Source organism: Ochotona curzoniae, unplaced genomic scaffold (genome assembly GCF_017591425.1).
Source record: "Ochotona curzoniae isolate NIBS_2020 unplaced genomic scaffold, NIBS_Ocur_1.0 patch305, whole genome shotgun sequence".
Classification (NCBI taxonomy): domain Eukaryota; kingdom Metazoa; phylum Chordata; class Mammalia; order Lagomorpha; family Ochotonidae; genus Ochotona; species Ochotona curzoniae.
In genome coordinates, this window is record NW_024466868.1 from 135650 (window position 1) to 154981 (window position 19332).

Genomic DNA, 19332 nt, shown 5'->3' on the forward strand with positions numbered 1-19332 from the left:
ACGGAAAAACTTTGTCTGGAGTGGGCTCATGGCACGCAAGTTAAGACCGTGCATTGGACGTGTGCATTGCACATCAGATCTGGTTCAGGATTGCATGCACTCCTGCTCCCAGCTTCCTAACGTGCAGTCTGGGAAGGCAGAGAGAGCACTGGTTCTCTGCCACTCATGTGGGGGACCAGGTGAAGTTCCTGTCTTCAGCCTGCTCCAGCCCTGGCTACTGAGAGCATCTGGAGAGTGAGACAGCAAATAGAAATCTCTCGCTCACTCGCTCTCCCCTCCCACCTTCCCTCTCTTTCCCTCTCTCCTTCTTTTTTCCCTTTGGCTCTTCTCCCATTAGTGTGAAGTATGTGGACTTTTAATCTTTTCCCATCTCCCCCGACCCTCCTCTAGTGACTGAAGTCAGCATTCAAGAAAGAGAGTTGATGGGACAGGTAAGGAGGCAGTAGATGGCTCAGCCTGGGGGAGGTGGGCTTTGAACAGCCGCAGGGCAGCAGGAGGAAACCAAGTGTCTGCAGGGAGAGAGGCAGCCAGGGAGTAGCAAGTTTAAGGGAGAGAGAGAGGGAGAGAGAGACAGAGAGAGAGGGAGAGAGGGAGAGAGGCAGCCAGGGAGTAGCAAATTTAAGGGAGAGAGAGAGGCAGAGGGAGAGAGACAGAGAGAGAGAGGGAGAGAGACAGACAGAGAGAGGAATGGTGGAACAAATGGCTCCGCCTATTCTGCAGTTCTGACAGAGGCCCGGATAGTTACTCAGCTAGTCTCTAAGCACCCTGCTATGCTGCCTGCAGTCACTTCTTGATGCTTGAGCCTCAATATCAGGATTGTCTGATGTTCTAACAGCCCTAGACTCTCCCAGTTCCCTCTGTAGACCCTGAGCTTCCCAATTGCAATTTCCCTAGGTCAGCCAGGTTCTCTTCCCCTAAGGAAGATTAACAGGTGCAAAAAACAAGAGAGGAAGAGAGGACACAGGCCACACATATAGCACAGACTCTCACGTTTTCCTTTTCTGTCATGAGTTTGCCCTTGACCGCACTGCAGTTACATCAAAAACCTGTTCCCCAGAACAGCCAGAAGCTGCCTGAGGATTCTCAAAGAGGCTTTCCTGTAACCACGGAACAATCTCCCATAATCAAGGTCCCTGAGCCAAGTTGGCCACCCCCACCTCGCTGGGGACATATGTGTCTACCTGCAAGCATTCTTAGTTGTATCAGCTAGTTCAGGGGGAGGGGACAGGTGCCACTAGCATCTAGAGACAGAGCCCAGGAATTCTACTCCACATCCTACCATGCATGCACAAGGCGACCTTTCCAAAGAATCACTCTACCTGGAATGTCACTGGTGCCGGAAGTAGGAAAACTCAGCCTGCCAGAATCCAAAATCCCATTCTTTGTAGTTGCTTCTCAAAGAAAAATGACCCAAGTTAGTTGGTCGGGAAAGTCGAAAATCACAGATGTGGAAGGGTCCCACGCCCTCATAGACTACCACCAGGCACAGGGCACTCTAGGCCCCCATTTGCCAGTCCTCACAGAGTTTTACAAGGTCATTCTCCACTCCTCTCCAGCTGTGATCACACCAAAGCCCAAGGACATCACATGATTATAGTGTCCAAATGGCAGGCATCAATAGGTCCTGTCACCTGTTCTGTGGCTAAAACTAACCCAACCCAGCAAGCACTGCTAGCAAGCATGAACAAGACCTGAAGGTCTCAACGATTATTCACAAGTTAGGAGTATTTGCTGATCCAGGTGGAGGTTTGTAAAGTTGGAAACCATCTTGGTCGCATCTGTGTCCACATGTATTAGAAACTCACCACCCTGCTTTGACCAAAAAGGCATTCTCAATGATCTTAGATGTCCTGGAGGGACTGTCCTGTTCCCATGAGACCCTCACTGCTTGGATTAAGCATGGAGAGGTGCACTCCTTTTGACCAGTATTAGCTGCTGGCTGACCTAGCACCACTGGACCAAATTCCAAACTGTTTTTAGGTATTCATAAGAGCCATTGATGCTCTAAGAAGACCTGGGGGTCTAGCTTTAATAAAAAGCACAGTGCTTGAAGCAAAGAAATGGAGTCTGCTGTGAATCCTCTTTAATATTCTGAACGAGGACTTCAGAAGTAAAAAGGCCATTGTGAACTGGATGCATACAGTACTGTTACAGAAAGCACTTCCAAGTCATCGATGCCCCCTGAGGAACACACTACTCAGCTATGGAAAGGACTGTAGCCAGAGCATGTGGTTCTGCTGTACAGCAGGTAACCGACCCTGTGTAGTGGGGACACCTCCATCCGACAGGTCACGTTCTGAAAGACATCCTTTTCAGTTGTTTGAAGATTCTATCCCCTATCAGAACTCTATAGCCATGTGTTGGAAATGCCACCAGTCTTTGCAAAATGTACACAGCTCAAATTCTCTATTTACTATCAAGTGTGTTACAGACAGGTGGGTTTCTTCTGGCTTATCCGAGGAAATGAGATCAAAGAGCATGGCACCAGGCCAGGCACTCGGCACACTGCAGTCCATGAGTCCTGATGCACTGCTGATGTGTACAAAGAGTGAAGGTGAAACAGTTGGCTTCACGAGGGCACACGGCGAGATTTCAGAAGATGAATTAGAACCCAAATCCCTGTCATTCCAAAATCCACACTCCTGATTTCTACATGAAGAAAAAGGTGACTTCAGCTTCCCTACGCTTTATCTCAGTGACTGGATCAGTTGCGCATTTATTAACGTAGGAGACGCTTAGTGAGAGTCTTACTCTGCTCTCCAGGGCAGTAAGCAAGCTCAGGGGACTTTGGCATGCCCTGCAGTGGGTGTTACAGTCTGCTGGAGAGCACAGCAGAAGGATACACAGTAATTAAATAAGTAAACAAGAGTGTCTGGGTTAACAATGAGTTCCATGTAGCAAACGAGCCCATGTAGAAGCAGAGAAGGAGGAGCTGGGGTACAATCATATAAGATGGTCAGCAAGAAAAACAAATTGTAGACAGAGAACACTGAAATGTAAATGATGAAAGCAGGGGTGTCAAGAGCTAAACCATATTGCAGTCTCTGGGAACAGCAAGGACAGAAACCATGCAGCTTGAATAGAAGCAGACAGGACACCAGTGTGACTGGAGTCTCAGCCTTAGAGCAGCTCACATTGGGATCACTTGTCATAGTAGACTCCTCGCTTCTAAGTATATGGTATAATCCTAAGTTAGGAAGTGAATTTAAGAATGGGGTCAACTAGAGTGCAACCTTTAGGAAATGGCACACCAACATAGTGTTGATTAGAATAATCTCCCAGAAGCCAATGGTTTCCAGAATCAGGAAGCAGCTGCCTTCACTGTTAGCATAACCCATGGCTTTGCATGCGTTCTGTGCCACAATGCCAGGGTTCCCGTGCCTTTGTGGTAGTAACACCCGGCATGCTCTGAGAAGCACCCATCATGGACAGATCAGACACTCCAGCATCAAATGGACAGGACCCCATCTACAATGAGACTCAGCTGTCTGCAGAATGGAAGTCATGGAAACTGTGAACAGCTCACAAACACAACACATCCAACATATGCTGATACAGGTCAGGAAATTACAAATTAGAAAGAGGCAACTAATAAATGTGGCCTAAGATGCCATCGACACAGCACTGGATATAACCTAGCTAGGGAAAAGCTCGCAGAACAAGGTGCTTTGGAAGGAGTTAGTTCAATGAGTTCCTATTTACAGCGAACCTGGTGTCAGGGTATAACTTAGTCGAGAACAGTCCGCATTGACAGCGAAAGTCCAGGATAGAATCCGGAATCAACACCCTCCATTTGGTTCTGTCACCTTCACTAACTGTGTGGTCTACGGCCATACCACCCTGAACGCACCCGATCTTGTCTGATCTCAGAAGCTAAGCAGGGTCGGGCCTGGTTAGTACTTGGATGGGAGACTAACTGTGACCTTGCATGAGTCACTGGCAACTCTGTTCTTCACATTCCTAGCAGATCAAGACCATTACGGATATGCCTCCTTCACTGGAACCCTGCAAAGAAAACAGGACAGTCCAACAAATTGAGATGTTTGTAACCCATTATTGCTTTTGATAAAATTCAAATCTGCATTGATGTCAGGGCATGATGTATTCCAAGGAAAGTATCAATGAGTAACAGCACTGGTGTCATGCAGATGTGCCAAACTAATGGTACCAAAGACAAAAGTTTGACAAAGAATGTCACAAAAGCTATAATCTCAAGAGCTGCCCAGCGATGAAGAGTTACTGGTAGTAAATGTGAAAAGGTGTGTTGGAGGGAACCTGTTTGGTTGAGTTATATAAAGGTATAATTCGCCAAGTGGTTATTTCTTCCAGTCCCCTCCAGCTAGGAAGCACACCCCAGATGGACGCAGGTGCCTCAACTCATCCAAACAGACAGTTGCCTTCTAGCTCCTCTGCGCTACAGGACCCTTGAACAACCAAGCCCATTGGACCATTGGAACCACGGAGTCAAACCAAGCAGTGTGGCATCACACTCCTTATTCTCTTCAAGGCAAAACAGCATCACAGGATTAGCTGCTGCCCATCATGAGAGTATCAGGATTATATTCCTCCCATTGTGTCTGCCTCCCAGACAACCTGAGAGTTGTTCTGGGCAGCTAACCCAATTACTCATCCGTTCCTGGATTCAGAAAATGATTGGAATCAACTGTGCTGCAGATTCTATATGATGAGCCCCTGCCTCCTGGGGTGTACATGACCCAGTGGAAGCATCAGACATCAAATCCAGAATCACACAGATGGTCACAAGGTCTAGTAAGGATTATACCAAGAAACAGAGTGCTGTAAGATCAAAAAGACGTGAGACTAAGGTGTGAGAGGCTGTGCCAGGGCCCTGAGGTAGGACAGGGCACAACTCCTGTGAGTAACTGCGAGGACAGCAGAATAACGTTTCAGAGGCAGATGGTGGCTAGGCTGTGCAGGTGCTTTTATACCATGGACTGATTTAAATTTCTCCCAGATGCAATAGCAAACCCATGAAAAATGCATGCATGAATAAAATTGGTGGTGGTAGTGATAGTTTATGTGTCCCTGTGAGCATAGCTTGAGTTAGGGGATCTGATCCGCATTTCAGCCTCAGTTCAAGGGCTTCCAGACCAAGGTCTCAAAAAGTACGAGATCCTGCCTGTTAGATGCAGTTTTGCCCTAATGTGCTGGTTCCATGGACCTGATCCCAGATCCTAGCTAGGAAATGAGGTGACTAGACTTCCATTAAACCCGTGGGTGGAACAGCAGTTCTCATCCGTAGGAAATTTTATCCTGGAAATTCAAGATGTATTTTTCCTTGTCCTCCCAATCAGTAAACATCACTGGCATTTAGTGGACGGGGCGCAGGTTAACTGTGTGTCCCGCAAGGGTAGGAACTGCCACAATGAAATACTGTTCTCTGCCCAAGTAACTCTCCACTGTCTGAGCAGATATTTAAACAGGTAAGAAAAAAAAAAAAACCTGGTTACAATTACTTAAACCTAAATCCATTTACATGTAAATATCCATATTTTGCATGTTTTCAATACACCATGAATGTTTTCAGGAATGAAAATCTATGTAGATGGTATTTTGTTCTTTACGAAGTTTCCCAAGGGTTTTCATTCTGAAAAATTAGCTCACCAATGACAAATCTTCTCATTATATTTAACCCATCCAAAATCCTTCATATAAGGTGTAGGCATCTGACCAGTGTATAAAAATCTTCTAGAATAAATGCCCCCACGCATTTATATATTGAAACATTTATTTGTTGTTTTAAATCATGTTTCATTTCTTTTCCCTTTACAGTAACAACAAGACGTAGTGATTAGCATACAGGTAAATTACTCCATCTATAAATTTTATTTCAGAAAAGTAAAGGAGACAGTGAAATGTTTATTATAAAAAGAGCTATTAGATCGGATACACCGAGAACAAGTGCTTTCAAATGCAACAGTTTTAGAAATCTAGCTATTTACTCTCATTGGATGGTCTCCTGGTAACATTAACATGTAAGAATTTTATATAGAAATCATATTTTGTAAAATGATAGAAAGAGCTATCAAGATCAACATAACCATCAGGAAGTTGCCTTATTTACCCCCAGTAGAATAGGATGAGAAAGTAATTTCACCTTTGCGATCATCTTGTCCCCAAATCCATAATTCTATTCTCATCATTACCATCAGAAGAAAGAAACTGAAAATGAGTAACATCTTACAAAATGCATCGCTAGTACTCCTCCAAATTGTCAAGGTTGAGAAAAGCAAGTGAGATGGAAAAGAGGTGATGATAAAATGTGAGGTTGCATCCTGGAGAGGATCATGGAAGAGGAATCGTGGTGGAAAACTCAGCTGGTACTGAGACTGAAGTTTAGTTAATAGCAATGCCTGAATGATAGTTTTCAAATGTAAATCTTAGTTATGGCAAAGGTATAATTGTAATACATGATTTCCCCTTTCATAGAGCCTCATGGAATTTCTCTAGAGAGATGAACTGGCCATTGCATGAACAGACACGATGAAATCAGGGAAAATAAAATGTTGTACTATCCCTGACGCACACTAGCATCAGAATACCCAGAAAACAGAAGCAGCTGCAGTGAGCATAAAGATCGTGTGCTTTGTGAATGTGGGGAGAACTGAGTAGGGAACTGAGACCTAAGGAGCAGAGAGACGCTGAAGGCAACAAAAGAAGTCTCATTGACAAATGCAAAAATAGGGGTTAATAAGCAGGCTGTTCTTGGGACAAGTTTGTGCTGGGCAGTAATGATATGTAAGGGTAATAGGAATAAGTATTTAAACGGCCTGGTATATACATTAAACCTATTCTGCATGTTTTATAAATGCTAACTCAGTAGTCCTGTGTGGGAGGATTGGATTTTTGCCTGCAGTTTTACCAGGTAAGGAGACTGAGGAACAGAGAACGTCACCTCTGTGTTAGGTTGAACTGTATGAAATGGCCATTTCTGTAGGTAAGAATGGTATAACCTCAGGAAGTTCATACGACTCCTGTTTGACTCAGATGAAAGTTCCTGTGATGTAGAGCCAGATATTGAACTCAGCAGCTGGCTTGGCCACCTGGATCACGAGCCTCCAGAAGTGGTTAGCCTTGGCTGCATGTCCAGGTGTGCCAGGCACTGTGCCAAAGCTCTGTATCACCCTCTTAGCACACCCCACCATGACCATGCTCATCACGCAGCTGATGGCCAGGGGCCTCACAGCCAACCAGCAGCTGACCAGCTCCAGAGCTGGGATCTCATGTGTGTTCCTGTATGTGGCAGAATTTGGCTAAGACAACCCTTGACTTTGAAGAAAATGGGCATTTCCTATTCGAGCTCTGAGTGATGGATAAAGGCTTTCCATTGGGTGGGATACTTATGAGTTAGGTGTATTTTTCTGGCCAACTCAGAATGATTCCTTATTAAATTAGAGTACAAAATCTATTTTATGGTATCTTCAAAATCAAACGAGGTGTTGATGCCATGGCATAGTCAGCTAGACCTCCGCCCAAAGCACCAGCATCCCATATGGGTATTGGTTCATGTATGGCTGCTCTGAGTCAGTTCCCTGCTTATAGCCTCAGAAAGCAATGTAGAACGGCTCAAGTCCTTGGGCCCCTGAGCCCACCTGGGGGACCCAGAAGAAGGTCCAGGCTCCTGGTTCCAGAGCAGCTCATTGCAGTCATATAGGGAGTGAGCCAGGTCAGCCACTCCCCCTCCCTCTTCCTTTCTTACTGTCTTTCTCTCTCTTCCCTACATAACTCTGCTTTACAAATAAAAATAAATGAATGCAAAGGTGAAACACAGAAATATAAAACAAAAGAGTAAAAATGGGGAAAAAAGAGAGAATTTGAAATTTGGAAAACAGGGTATAGAAGGTAATTAGTATTCCCATCTTGCAACTACTTAGAATTAAGCATTTTATTTACAATTGAGTAGCTTCTCTCTACCAAAATATGATTCGGTGGTCACTCGATGCACGTTTAGCACTTAAATCTACTTTCTGTAGTAGTCAGAGGGTCATGCCATAAAATCAATCTACTTAACTTACATACAGATTCTCTGCAATAAAGAGGAAAAAAGTAACTGTTACTTTTGAGCAAATCTTCTCCTAAAATATCACTGAAAGCCAACTGCCAGATGAATCTGAATTAGCAGAAAGAAATCTGAATTACAGAATTTTTAAAAATATAACTCTACCATTTTTGCATGTATTTAATATATTAGTTTAGCTATCTATTACCTAGCAAGAACATCCTACACAAATATCTAAAGTAACTCCACTCCTTAGCACAGGGATACAGCCAAAGATGGAAACAGCCTTAAATGCGTCTCTTTAGATCTCAATACATGGCAAGTTAATTATCTTGAACTGTTTTGGGGTCAATATTCTGATTCAGTCCAATGGAAATACAACTGAATCTGGAGAAAGAATTAAACAAAGCAAAGTGTCAATCAATGAAATGAAGAGAGTCCCGCAATGAAGATGCTGTTGGCTGTTCTGCCTGCTTAGCCTGGTCTGCCATTGCTATTGGTGTCGTATGGATCCTGAGGCCCATAAACACAACTGTGAACGTCTTTACTGGGCTCAGATGCTAACGCACAGACTTCTGCCAGCTGACAAACCAACATTCCCTGTGTGCGATATTCCTCAACTCCGCAGTGCTGATTTCTGTTATAACCTGGGACCAGTTGAACAGCACATCTCCATGGCAACCATTTATATAACCAGTTTGTTCAATCACTTAGTAACACGAAATAGCAGACTATTCCTCATGACACACAAAAACAAAATTCTATTTGTTCACTGCCTACATCAGCGTTGACTTCTTCTTAACAGAGGCCCTATTGCAAACCCAACTCGACTGTGTTAAGGACGCACAAGTCAAACAGGACTTCTTTGAGTCTTTGATCCTGTGGGATGAATCACCTGTCCAAACAACCTTTCTAGCTGAAATTGTTTGTGTCTCTCTGGAACACATCAGTTTGCTCACTTTAAAGAGTATTAATGAACAGTAAGTATTACCTGCACAGGTATAGCCCAGAAATACTCACTTTGGCCAAAATTGCAGCAATGAAGCATATTTTTTCTCATATTGTTTATGAGTTGAAATCATAGAGCATGAAAAAATACTATTTGGAAGACTAAGTGCTTAGTAAGCCTTTACAGAAATTTTTAAAAAGTAAAAAACGGCAGAAATTCTAAGGTGTTCCCTGCTAGATTTATAGTATTTTATCTTAACAACCAACCTGTTGACCTGCAGCATCTTTATTAACGTTACTATATGATTATGCTTTTGTGATGGTCAAATAAGATAATAAATGTAAAAGCCCCTGTCACATGGTGGTTATAACACAAAAGTTTTGCTAGATAGTTATAAGCCTTGAGTTTAAAATTTGTTCATCAAAAGTCGTATCAGTTCGGCTCTTTGAAAAGTTATAGGAGCCAATATTTTAGCAGAGTGGGTAAAGCTACCACCTGCAACAACCAACGCCCCATGTTGGTGCCAGTTCAAGTCCTAGACACTGTACTTCTGAACCAGCTCCAGCTAATGGCCTGGTCAAAGCAGCAGGTGATTCATGTGCTTGGGGGCCTGCTTCCCACTTGGGAGACCCAGGTAAAACTCCAGGCTGCTGGCTTTGGCCTAGTCCAGCTTTGGTCATTGTAGTTATGTGGGGAATGAACCAGCAGAGGAAACTAAAGATTTGGACCATGTTCTGTTGCTTTTCCAGGCACGCTAGCAGGGAGCTAGATCAAAAGTGGAGAGCTGGGATTCAAACAGGAACAGCTATGTAGCCTGGGGGTTACTTCTTAATATTGTATTAGCCAACTTAGTCAAGCTAGACTTGATCTCATAGCTTTCATTAAATTCTCCATTCTCTCCCTCTCTCTCTCTTCTTTCTCTCTGGTGTATATGTTTATTTTGTGTGTGTTTGTATATATTTTTGTGCTCACTTGGAATGCAGCATAAATTTTGAACATTAGCCATTCCCTTTTACTACACAGTTGCACCAGGACCTTGAATGAAGATCTCCACATCTCACATTGGAGGGTCTGAGTTCAATTCCTGGCTCTGTTTCTGATCCCAGCTTCCGACATGCGCTGGCCCTGGGAGACTGCGGTGTTGGGACAAGATGTTCCTCACACCCACAGGGTCCACCTGGATTGTCGTGCTCACTTCTGGCTCCAGGCTTTGGTCCTGACACAGTCCCAACTCTTGTTGGCTTTTGGGAAGTGGAACAGATGATAGCAGTATGCTCTCTATCTCTCCCTCTCTTTCTCTTGCCCAAATAAATGGCTTTTAAAAAATAGCAACACAGGATGCAGAGAAAACAGCACCCTCTTCTAAGCTTCCCAAGTTCATACTCACTATTAGTCCATCGGAGTCCACCAAACGGCTTTTGTTTCACAAGTAGGCAAGGAGCAAAAGTAGAAAAAAGCCTGACTTGTTTCTTTTCTTTGTATGACCCAGAAACTAGCCAGCTTGTGTGCTGCCTGTGGTTTGGTTTTAGAATTTTCCCACAGGACTGTTCAGACCAGCTTGGCCAAAGGCAAGGCTGCGCATACAACTTCGCTCAGAGTACAGCTGCATAAATCATCAACTTATTAAAAAGGTGATGAGCACAGCCTTTAACAATTATTTTTATTTATTTGAATGACAGAAAGGGAAAGAGAGAGACAGATCTTCTGTCTGCTGGCTCACTCCACACATACTGGCAGAGCCAGCACAGGGCCAGGTCAGAGTGTCAGGGGTCAGGAACTCGACGTGGAGTTCTCAAGTGGACGGCAGAAACCCAAGTAAGTGGACCACCATCCACTGCCTCTGAGGCGCATTGACAGGAGGCTACATCACAAGGTGTGGCTGGATTCTATCCCAACCACTCCAGTACAGGATGTGGGTTTTCAGGCAGTACCACAACATCCACAACTGAGTTTTTAATCAACAGACACAGGTCAGCTCGCACAAGTCAGCAGTTTGTACTTTGGAGTGTTTGCACAATGGCAAAGTAAGGCCACCAAACTTTCAAGCATTGCAATAACCATGATCAACTGAATCAATTGTGTGTGTGTGTGTGTGTGTGTGTGTGTGTGTGTGTGTGTGTGTGTGTGTTTCCAGGCTAAAAGCAAAGATACATGTTTTTCCGTATGCTACCTATTTCACTTTTAAAAAAATGAAAAGCACATTCCACCTTCCCAAACAAGGGAAATAAGGAATTAAATGTACCCTTTCCCATCATATACTTTAAGGTGGGTATATGCACTGGCAAGTAAAACTATCTAGAAAAATGTTGGGCCAGCTGCTGACTGCAGCCTTGGGCTGGGTCTCTTCCTTGGAAAAGGTTGAGGTACTTCAGGAATGGAGAGATTTGTCATGCACCTGCTTGTTCTAGAAACAGCAGGTTGTTCTAGCAGCATTCACCAAGCAACACAGCCCCCGGGAGAGAAGCCGGGTTTGTGCTCTGAGGTCGTCAATAAGAACCATGTTCCTTCCCCCAAGCCTCATGTTGTGAGGCTTTTAGTTATCTATGAAAGTCGATTTTGTTAAAATCAGATTAGAAATCACCTTGCCCTCAGCAGATGGCTGTTCGGCCAACAGAAGCAGAAGAGCTGGGCATGGGGGTGGGGTTGTGGGATGCCTGTGTGTGCCCTGGCTCTCCTTTTCATTACCCATTCCCTTTTTCTTTATTTTGGCTGGACATTAAAAAAATATATATATCTGAGAGTTACTGTTGGAAACCACAGAGGGCCCAAGCCCAGTTGCCTTCAGTTCTTCCCCTTATTTCGGTTAAGGGTTTTGCAGACTTCCCGGGAGAGAGGTAAAGAGAGGGTTTGCGTGGAAGGCAGGAGCCAGGATGGACGGCAGAGAATTACTGAGCGTCCTTCCTAAACCCAGTCAAGTAGGCAGTGTAGTGTGTTTACCCCCTGGGAGTCTCAGTTGACTCTGGGGGGAGGGTTCTGCCAAGGCCCCGGACAGTGTCCTCCACCTCCACCCCTTAATGTTCTGCCCTTCTTCCCACCATTTTCCCCAATATCAACCAGAGCCCTTTTCACCAGGGACCTTCTATTATCGCTATAGCAGACTTAAGGAGGTGGAAACCGAGACTCAGGGGCTGCCATGGACTTTTCAGCATTCAGATCACAGAACATCTAACCTGAGTGCCTCACATCTAATGGCTATGTGATCATTTTAAAAACTCAATTCACAATGATCAGCAAAATGCCTTTTTTTCCATCCCTCCCTCCTCATCTGCACCCCCTTGCTCAACTTCTCCATTTGGTTGGCATCTGAGTTTATTGTTTGTAACCAACAAATCTGTCAAGATGAAAATGTTTATTTATTTTCTCTTAACTGACAAGTGCCAATGTTGCTGTGGGAAAGAAAAATGTCTAATGACCCACTGTCCGAGGATATCCTGTCACCCAATCACTTTATCATAATAACAGTGACGTATGTATTCAACATACAGTTAGGTTCACAGTGACAACACAATGGTAAGTTCTAGGCATTGAGTTATGAGCCTGCCAACAGCAGGATAGACGCTAAGTCAGAACATGGTCCGCATATAATCTGGTTTCTTTGCTGTTTGTGGAGGACCGATTGAAAGTCAGCAAGTCAAAGATTAAAAATAGGCAAAGGCAGGCATTCAGGGAGACCTGTACTGGTACCGAGAGGGAAGTGTGCCCACAGACCAGCGATAGGAATGTGAGCTGTGAGTACCAGCGTACCTCTTGCATTGTCACTTTCCAGGGAATTTGTAAATAATGTCAGGGAAAGCTTATGTTGGTTTATATACACATTCCTGAATGCTAGGGCCCTTGTTGATTGTTCCTGGAGATGTCATACAAACCCTGAGGTTCATTTGTGCGGCTGGTACAAGCCCATGACTACTGGTGGGCATCATGGGAGAACTACACTCCCTGGCTCATTAGACTGATCCCAAAACAACAAGCTATTCCTCACTGGGTGGCAAGGAGGCTGGGGTGATGTGAAGCCCTAGGGGAAGTCCTCCACAGTCAAGGCAATCGGGTCCAAGTGAGCCCCTCTGTGCCCCTGAACCCATGCCCATGCTAAGGAGGGTGTCCTGTGGATTCTGAGACGAGCACATTTGGGAGTCACAATGGAGGTGGGTGGCAGCACAAAATCCACAGGAGCAGGCTGTTGACTTCACCTGTCTCGTGTTCTTTCTGGTTTGAAGAAGCAAATCAGTCATCTGACCCCATCTCTTTTGGGTGAATACCGAAAGTGTGATGATGGTGATGAGACAATCTCTCGGGATGGTTATTAGTGAAAGGGTTTTTCTTGCCCTCCTTCCAACCCTTTAGCCGGAATCCTCCTCTCCCTTCCCAGTGGCCCCCTCCCTAGCTCCATGGTTCCCAGCACTGTGGATCTCAGCCTCTGCTGGGGAAACTACTGCTCTGACAAGCTGATGTTCTGAGATGTTAATGATGCAACTGGACAGCACTGTTGATTACAAGAAAGTTAAACCACCCCCAGTGACGAGTTAGAGCATGCAAGAGGATACCACAGGGGCAGCAGAGACAGGAAAGAAACATGACGAGAGTTGACTGGAAATGACGCCGGAAGTGGTTTGGGAAAGCCAGAATCCACAGTCATGATGAGTGTCCTCTGCTTTATTTTCAAAACTTCCTCACCCTCAATCCGTCATCTGTCTCGTCCTCGCTTGCTCTCCTTGTTGCAGCTTCTGCATCGCTCACTCTCAGATGGCTTACTTGACGCTCACATGACCAGTGTGGGCAGCTTTACACAAGCTTTCAATTAAATGTCTGTCATCGTCTAGCTGAAGTCTCTGCTCGTTGGTTTAATTTCTAAAAACAGAGTCAGATGAGTCACTGGTCATTCAGTGTACTCACCCCTCTCTGGGCAAGGGCAAGATCTGCTGCAACCAGTTGTGGCCTGAAATGAGGTGGAGTGAAAAACAAGAGCAGGGCTTTGTCCACCTGAGGAGCCTGGGCTGCCTCTTGTAGCCATGAGCAGGGCAAGGAGAGCTATCCATATCTGCTGGCAGGATTACAGCACAGGATAAGCCACAGAGCCCAGTGGGTTCTAGCCATAAGCATGGGCTGAGCTCCTCAGCCTGTAGTTTATCTGGATGATTCTTTCTGGTCCTGGCTCAGCTTGATCATGTGGCAGGAGATCATCTGGCTATCAGCTGATCTGGGAAAGACTCAGCTCGAAACAGCAGAAGCCCAATGCATTTCATCGTCTGGCAGGTGAGCTCAGACATGTCTGTCCTAGTGGTCACTGAGGCAGCAGAGTAGGCTTTTTCACAGCATGTATGGTCACCTTTACAATAACCCATGGACCAAGTTGCTAATATAGCCAAAATCAGAATCAACGGGCAAGAAAAAGATCCCACCAATTGCATAAGTAAAACTCTAAAATCACATGACAAAGTAGCTCAGATACAAACAAGAGAGAGAAATTGGGGCTGTTCCTTCAGTCAATTGGCCACATCCTGGCAACAACTTACTGGCATATCTAACAGGGTAGGATATAAGAATATCTCCTGCCCCAGCATGGTTTGTATATAATCTTTCTGGTACTGATTCCTGATACACAATACTGGACTAATAAAGGTTGATATTATTTCCAGGCAAAGGCTGTGGAAAGATAGCAGAAGGCATTGAATTCTTTCTGCTTCCCCAGAACACCCTACAATCTACACACCAACACGCTTAGGCTTATACAATCCTGTTTTCTAATTCACTGGATTAGAAAATGGGATTTGTCTGACTTCATCATAATTTCGAGATAGCTCATGGCAAGACCCGTGCGGTGGACATACTGTGAGCCAGGGTAGTCGCAACGCGTCAGAGGCTGTGCTGTTGGTCCCCCTCCTTCTCAAGTATCTCAACTACATGTCAGGAAATGTGAGTGCCTACCTACTTATTTGCTTTTTTGATGGTACAGAAAGAAGAGGATTCTTACATGTGGCCTCCAGTTAGTTCATGGGAGAGATGAAACAGTTTGGGAAATTTGTCTCCTCTTTATAGAATCATGAAGAATAACAGAATACCAGGAATAGACAGAGCCTAGAAATTATCTCACATTCTGCAGTCAGTCACATGGCCCTTTCCATATTTTGTTACCTCTATACCATCCTTCAATATTGTTAAATTAGTTCATGTTTTATAAACTTTGGGTTTTTTTTTTTTTAATCATATCCTGCGATAAGTTGGGAATCAGTATAATCTGACGTAAACAGAAGACTGCAATAAACAGACTGAAAATATCACACTGTTGTGAAATTCTTACCAGATGCTGAAGCCTTCAGCCTGCCCAGGCTGCACCCAGAAAGGGAATTCAGCAAATATGAAGGGAGAACAGAGAAATATTATCCTGTGATGGAGTCAGGAAGGTCCAAAGTGCCAAGGAAAAGTCAGTGCTTTCTTGCTGATTCCATGCCAAAGTCACCATGGACCTCCTGAGCTTGGCATGTGACCCGAAGGGACTGTCCATGGTGCCACAGCCTTCACTCACAGCAGGAACCAAGACTTCCTGATGATTTCCAGTGGCTGTCTCAGTGCCCTGTCACTGCCCAGAGCAACTTACCTAGTAGCTGGGAAGAGAAGGGGAGAGAAGTCACAGAAGAAGTGAGAGGAGGAATGGAGCTGGCGGAAGGTGCCGTTGACTTCCCAGTTCGGGCTTGCCAGATTTTCAACCGCCTCTGTTCTCCTCTCCTGTGCTTAGCAGCCCTTGGCAACTGCCGTTAGAAGTCTGAAATGCCTCATATTTCCACAGAGCAAACTTGTGCCCGGATTTATCATGGCCTAGAGTTTTAAATAAGGAAGCTTCTGGAAAGAGGTAGCCACGCAAAGGAGAACCTCTCCAGTTGTCTTGCCAAAAGAGGAACCCTGGCAGGGACAAGGCCGGAAAGCATTCCTTTCCTTGTATGTTACAAATTTCTAAATCTCTAGGACATTGGTGCCTGCACCTGATGCCTGTGCCATTAACCTTCTCTAGCCACATCCTGAACTTCATGAAGTGTTTCTTATGCCTGAATAGCTCGTACTGGCAGGAACCAGAAAAAATTTAGGTATCCTCCAAACTGCTCTACATTTTCTATGTTCACAAGCTTTTCAATCCCACACTGGATCTTTCTTGAGTGAAAATAGACTTTGTTGCTGGCAGGCTGTGTGGACATTCTGACTCTACTTCCCAGCTAGAGATGAAACAGAGAAAAAGAACAGACTAACATCCCTGATGAACACAGACACAAAAATTATCAGAAAAATACTGGCCAACAGAATCCAGAATACTGGCCAGCAGTACATGAGGCAGATCAATCATCCAGACCAGGCAGGATTTATCCCTGATATGCAGGGATGATTCAACATTTGCAAATCAACAAATGAGATTCACATCAACAAATTGAAAAATAAGAACCATGTGATCTTCTCAATAATTGATAAAATCCAGCACCACTTCATGTTAAAGCACTAACCAAGCTAGGCATTGAAGGAACATTCTACAAGATAATCAAAACAATATTAAATAATAATAATGCCAGTCTCATACTGAGTAGGAGAGGATGGGAGCTTTCCCACTAAGATCTGGAATGAGGCAAGGACATCCACTTTCACCACAGCTATTCAACATAGTGTTGGAAGTCTCCGCTAGAGCTATTGGCCAAGAAAAGGAAATTAAAGGAACTCAAACATGAAACAAGGAATTAAAATTATCGCCATTCACAGATGACATGATTCTACACATAGAACCAAAAGGTTCAATCAAGAGACTATTGGAACTCATAGGACAGTTTGACAGGGAACAAAATTAATTAGCACAAATTGATGGCCCTCGGATACACAAATAACTCCATGGCTGACAAAGAACTTCTGTGTACAATCCCCTTTAGGATGCCAGAGAAGAATCTTAAATGATGGGATAGACCTAACCCAAAACATGGGAGATCTTTATTATGAAAGTTATAAAACATTAAAAGAAGAAGAAGAAATAGAAGAAGACATTAAAAGATGGAGAAATTTACCATGTTTCTGGATCAGCAGGATCAATATGATCAAAATGTCCATATTATCAAAAGTAATATACAGGCTCAACGTGATACTAATCAAAATCCCAGCTACATTCTTTTCAGACGCATAAAAGATGATAGAAAAATTCATCTGGAAACACAAGAGACCACGAATAGCCAAAGGAAGTGAAAATCTGCATATGAGAACGTGACCTGCAACCCTGTATTTATAGGAACACAATCCACAAGGGGAGAAGACATGGAAACCATGCAGATGCCGTCCAAGGAGGAGTGCGTAAAGAAACGGTGCATCTGCTCCAGGGAACACCACTGAGCCGTTAAGAAGAATAGAATTCTACCACTGGCAACCAAACGGTCCCAACTGGAGATCATCATACTAAGTGAAACAAGCCAATTTCAAAACGAAAAATATCATATGGTAACCTTCATGCAAAATACAGATAAATAGTTATATAGGCAGACATGTATTTACATATAATTCTCAAGAGGAACTATATAATGGAGACTAGCATGCCAGGAAGTGAAGATAAGTTGCAATAGGCATTTGTACTCCTGAATAAAGACAGACTCCCAGCGGAACTGTTAAATATACCTTGACGATAGGATACTAACGTCTGCCATTGTCTATACCTACAACGCCATGGTCCACTTCACTAACAGCATGCTGGTCTTGGACTGTTGCTGAAGGACTATCCTGTTGCGTAATAATACGGCGGAAAACATTCAAGAGTCAAACTGGGGACATAGTGGAAATCCCTATGCCTATGAAACAATATCATGAAAAATAATAACAATAATGGAACTTTCTAAATGAAGAAAAGAATGAATGTGGCATAGCAGTCAAACCACCACTTGGGATACCTGCATGCCATATTCAAATGTCTGAGTCCAAGTCCCAGTTCAACTGTCCATCCCAACATCCCGCACAGCAGGTGATAGCAGGTGAGGGCTGAAGTACATGGGTCCTGCCACCCACACCCACATGGGAGATTAGGACCAAATTCTGGGCTCTTGGCTTCTTCTGACCATCCATAGCTGGTGCAGGCATGTGGAGAGTAAATCAGAAGATGGGAGACCTACTTCTCTCTCTCTCTCTCTCTCTCTCTCTCTTTCTCTCTTCCCCCACCCCTTCCCTTCAAATAAACAAGTGAATATAATTAATTCTTGAATATAGAACAAAGAATGGGACCCACCCAGTTGCAGCATGGAGTGGGAGTAGGAGAGAGGCCTTAGGAAGCAGACAAAGTAGCCGAACAATCAAGACAGAAGCAGCAACTTGGCATTTCTGAGAAAGGCAAGAAGTGCAGCCTGGTTGGTGCTCAGATGCGAAGTGACAGCAGGCAGCACTGAGCCAGTCACCCCCCAGCCACCCCCCAGCCTTTGGACTTCATCCTGAGAAAGTGATTCTTCAGCATTGGGCTTGGAAGGAATGATGAGGGCCTCTCCCTGGACTGTGTGGGCAGAAGGGGCCACAATAACACAGAAGGCAAATGCCTGATTCCAAACTAACAGGTTCCTGATGTTCTGGCCCAGTGGGCTGAGGCCCCCAAGTCTCTCTGGTCCAGAGTTCTGGAGCAGAGCTGGGTCCTGGTTTTTTAAAAGATTCCTGGGTGATTCTCCTGGACACAGGGTTGGGAACCACGACAGTACACACAGCCTGGCAGCCAAAAACCCTGCACACATGCCCCCAGCCAGGTACTCTGCTAGCCAAATGGACTCAAACTCAACTTTTCAAGCCGTTCTGGCCAGTCGCCAAAAGCAGCCATGGCACAGGGCTGACTCCACTTGCTTCCTTGCGCTGCCCTTTCCAGGTTGATGCAAAAGACCCTGCCCAAGAGGAAACTCAAGGGAGCTGGTGGGGGAGCCCCCTCACCTGGCCCCTGGCCCTAACAGCTGAGGGCACAAAGAACTTTCAACATGCCTCATTTGGGCATCAACGACCAGTCTTACCTCCCCCCTGCCACCATCCACCACTGGTCCATGATGCACTGCATTTGGGTTTTTTCCCCTGGCCCTGAATAACACAATTTTACAAGAGGAAAAGCTGCTGGGATAGCACATGGTGGATGCAGGTTCCGGGGTCACCCCATCACCCCCAATCACCTGCAGGTGAAGCCCCTTTCCTCAGCAGCACCAAGCGACAAGCCCTCGCAGTTGTTTCCTTGAGCTGCTCCCTCCATGCTGACTCAAATCATCAGTTCGGCAGAGCCCTGGCTTGTTCTTGCAGCACTAACTGCCGCCCTGGTGTCACTTCCCCATCCTGCCCCACGGTGCTGCTGTTCTGACAGCTGCTGTTGGGGGCCTCCACAGCACATTTTGAAAGTAAC

The 19332-nt window shown here is 44.9% G+C and overlaps 1 protein-coding gene across 8 annotated transcripts in view; it reads left to right on the forward strand.

The window, feature by feature from the left end:
- The window catches only part of LOC121167073 (transient receptor potential cation channel subfamily M member 3), a 164445-nt gene that overhangs the window by 134409 nt on the left and 10704 nt on the right, over nucleotides 1-19332 (forward strand). The gene's annotated exons all lie outside the window — the stretch shown is intronic.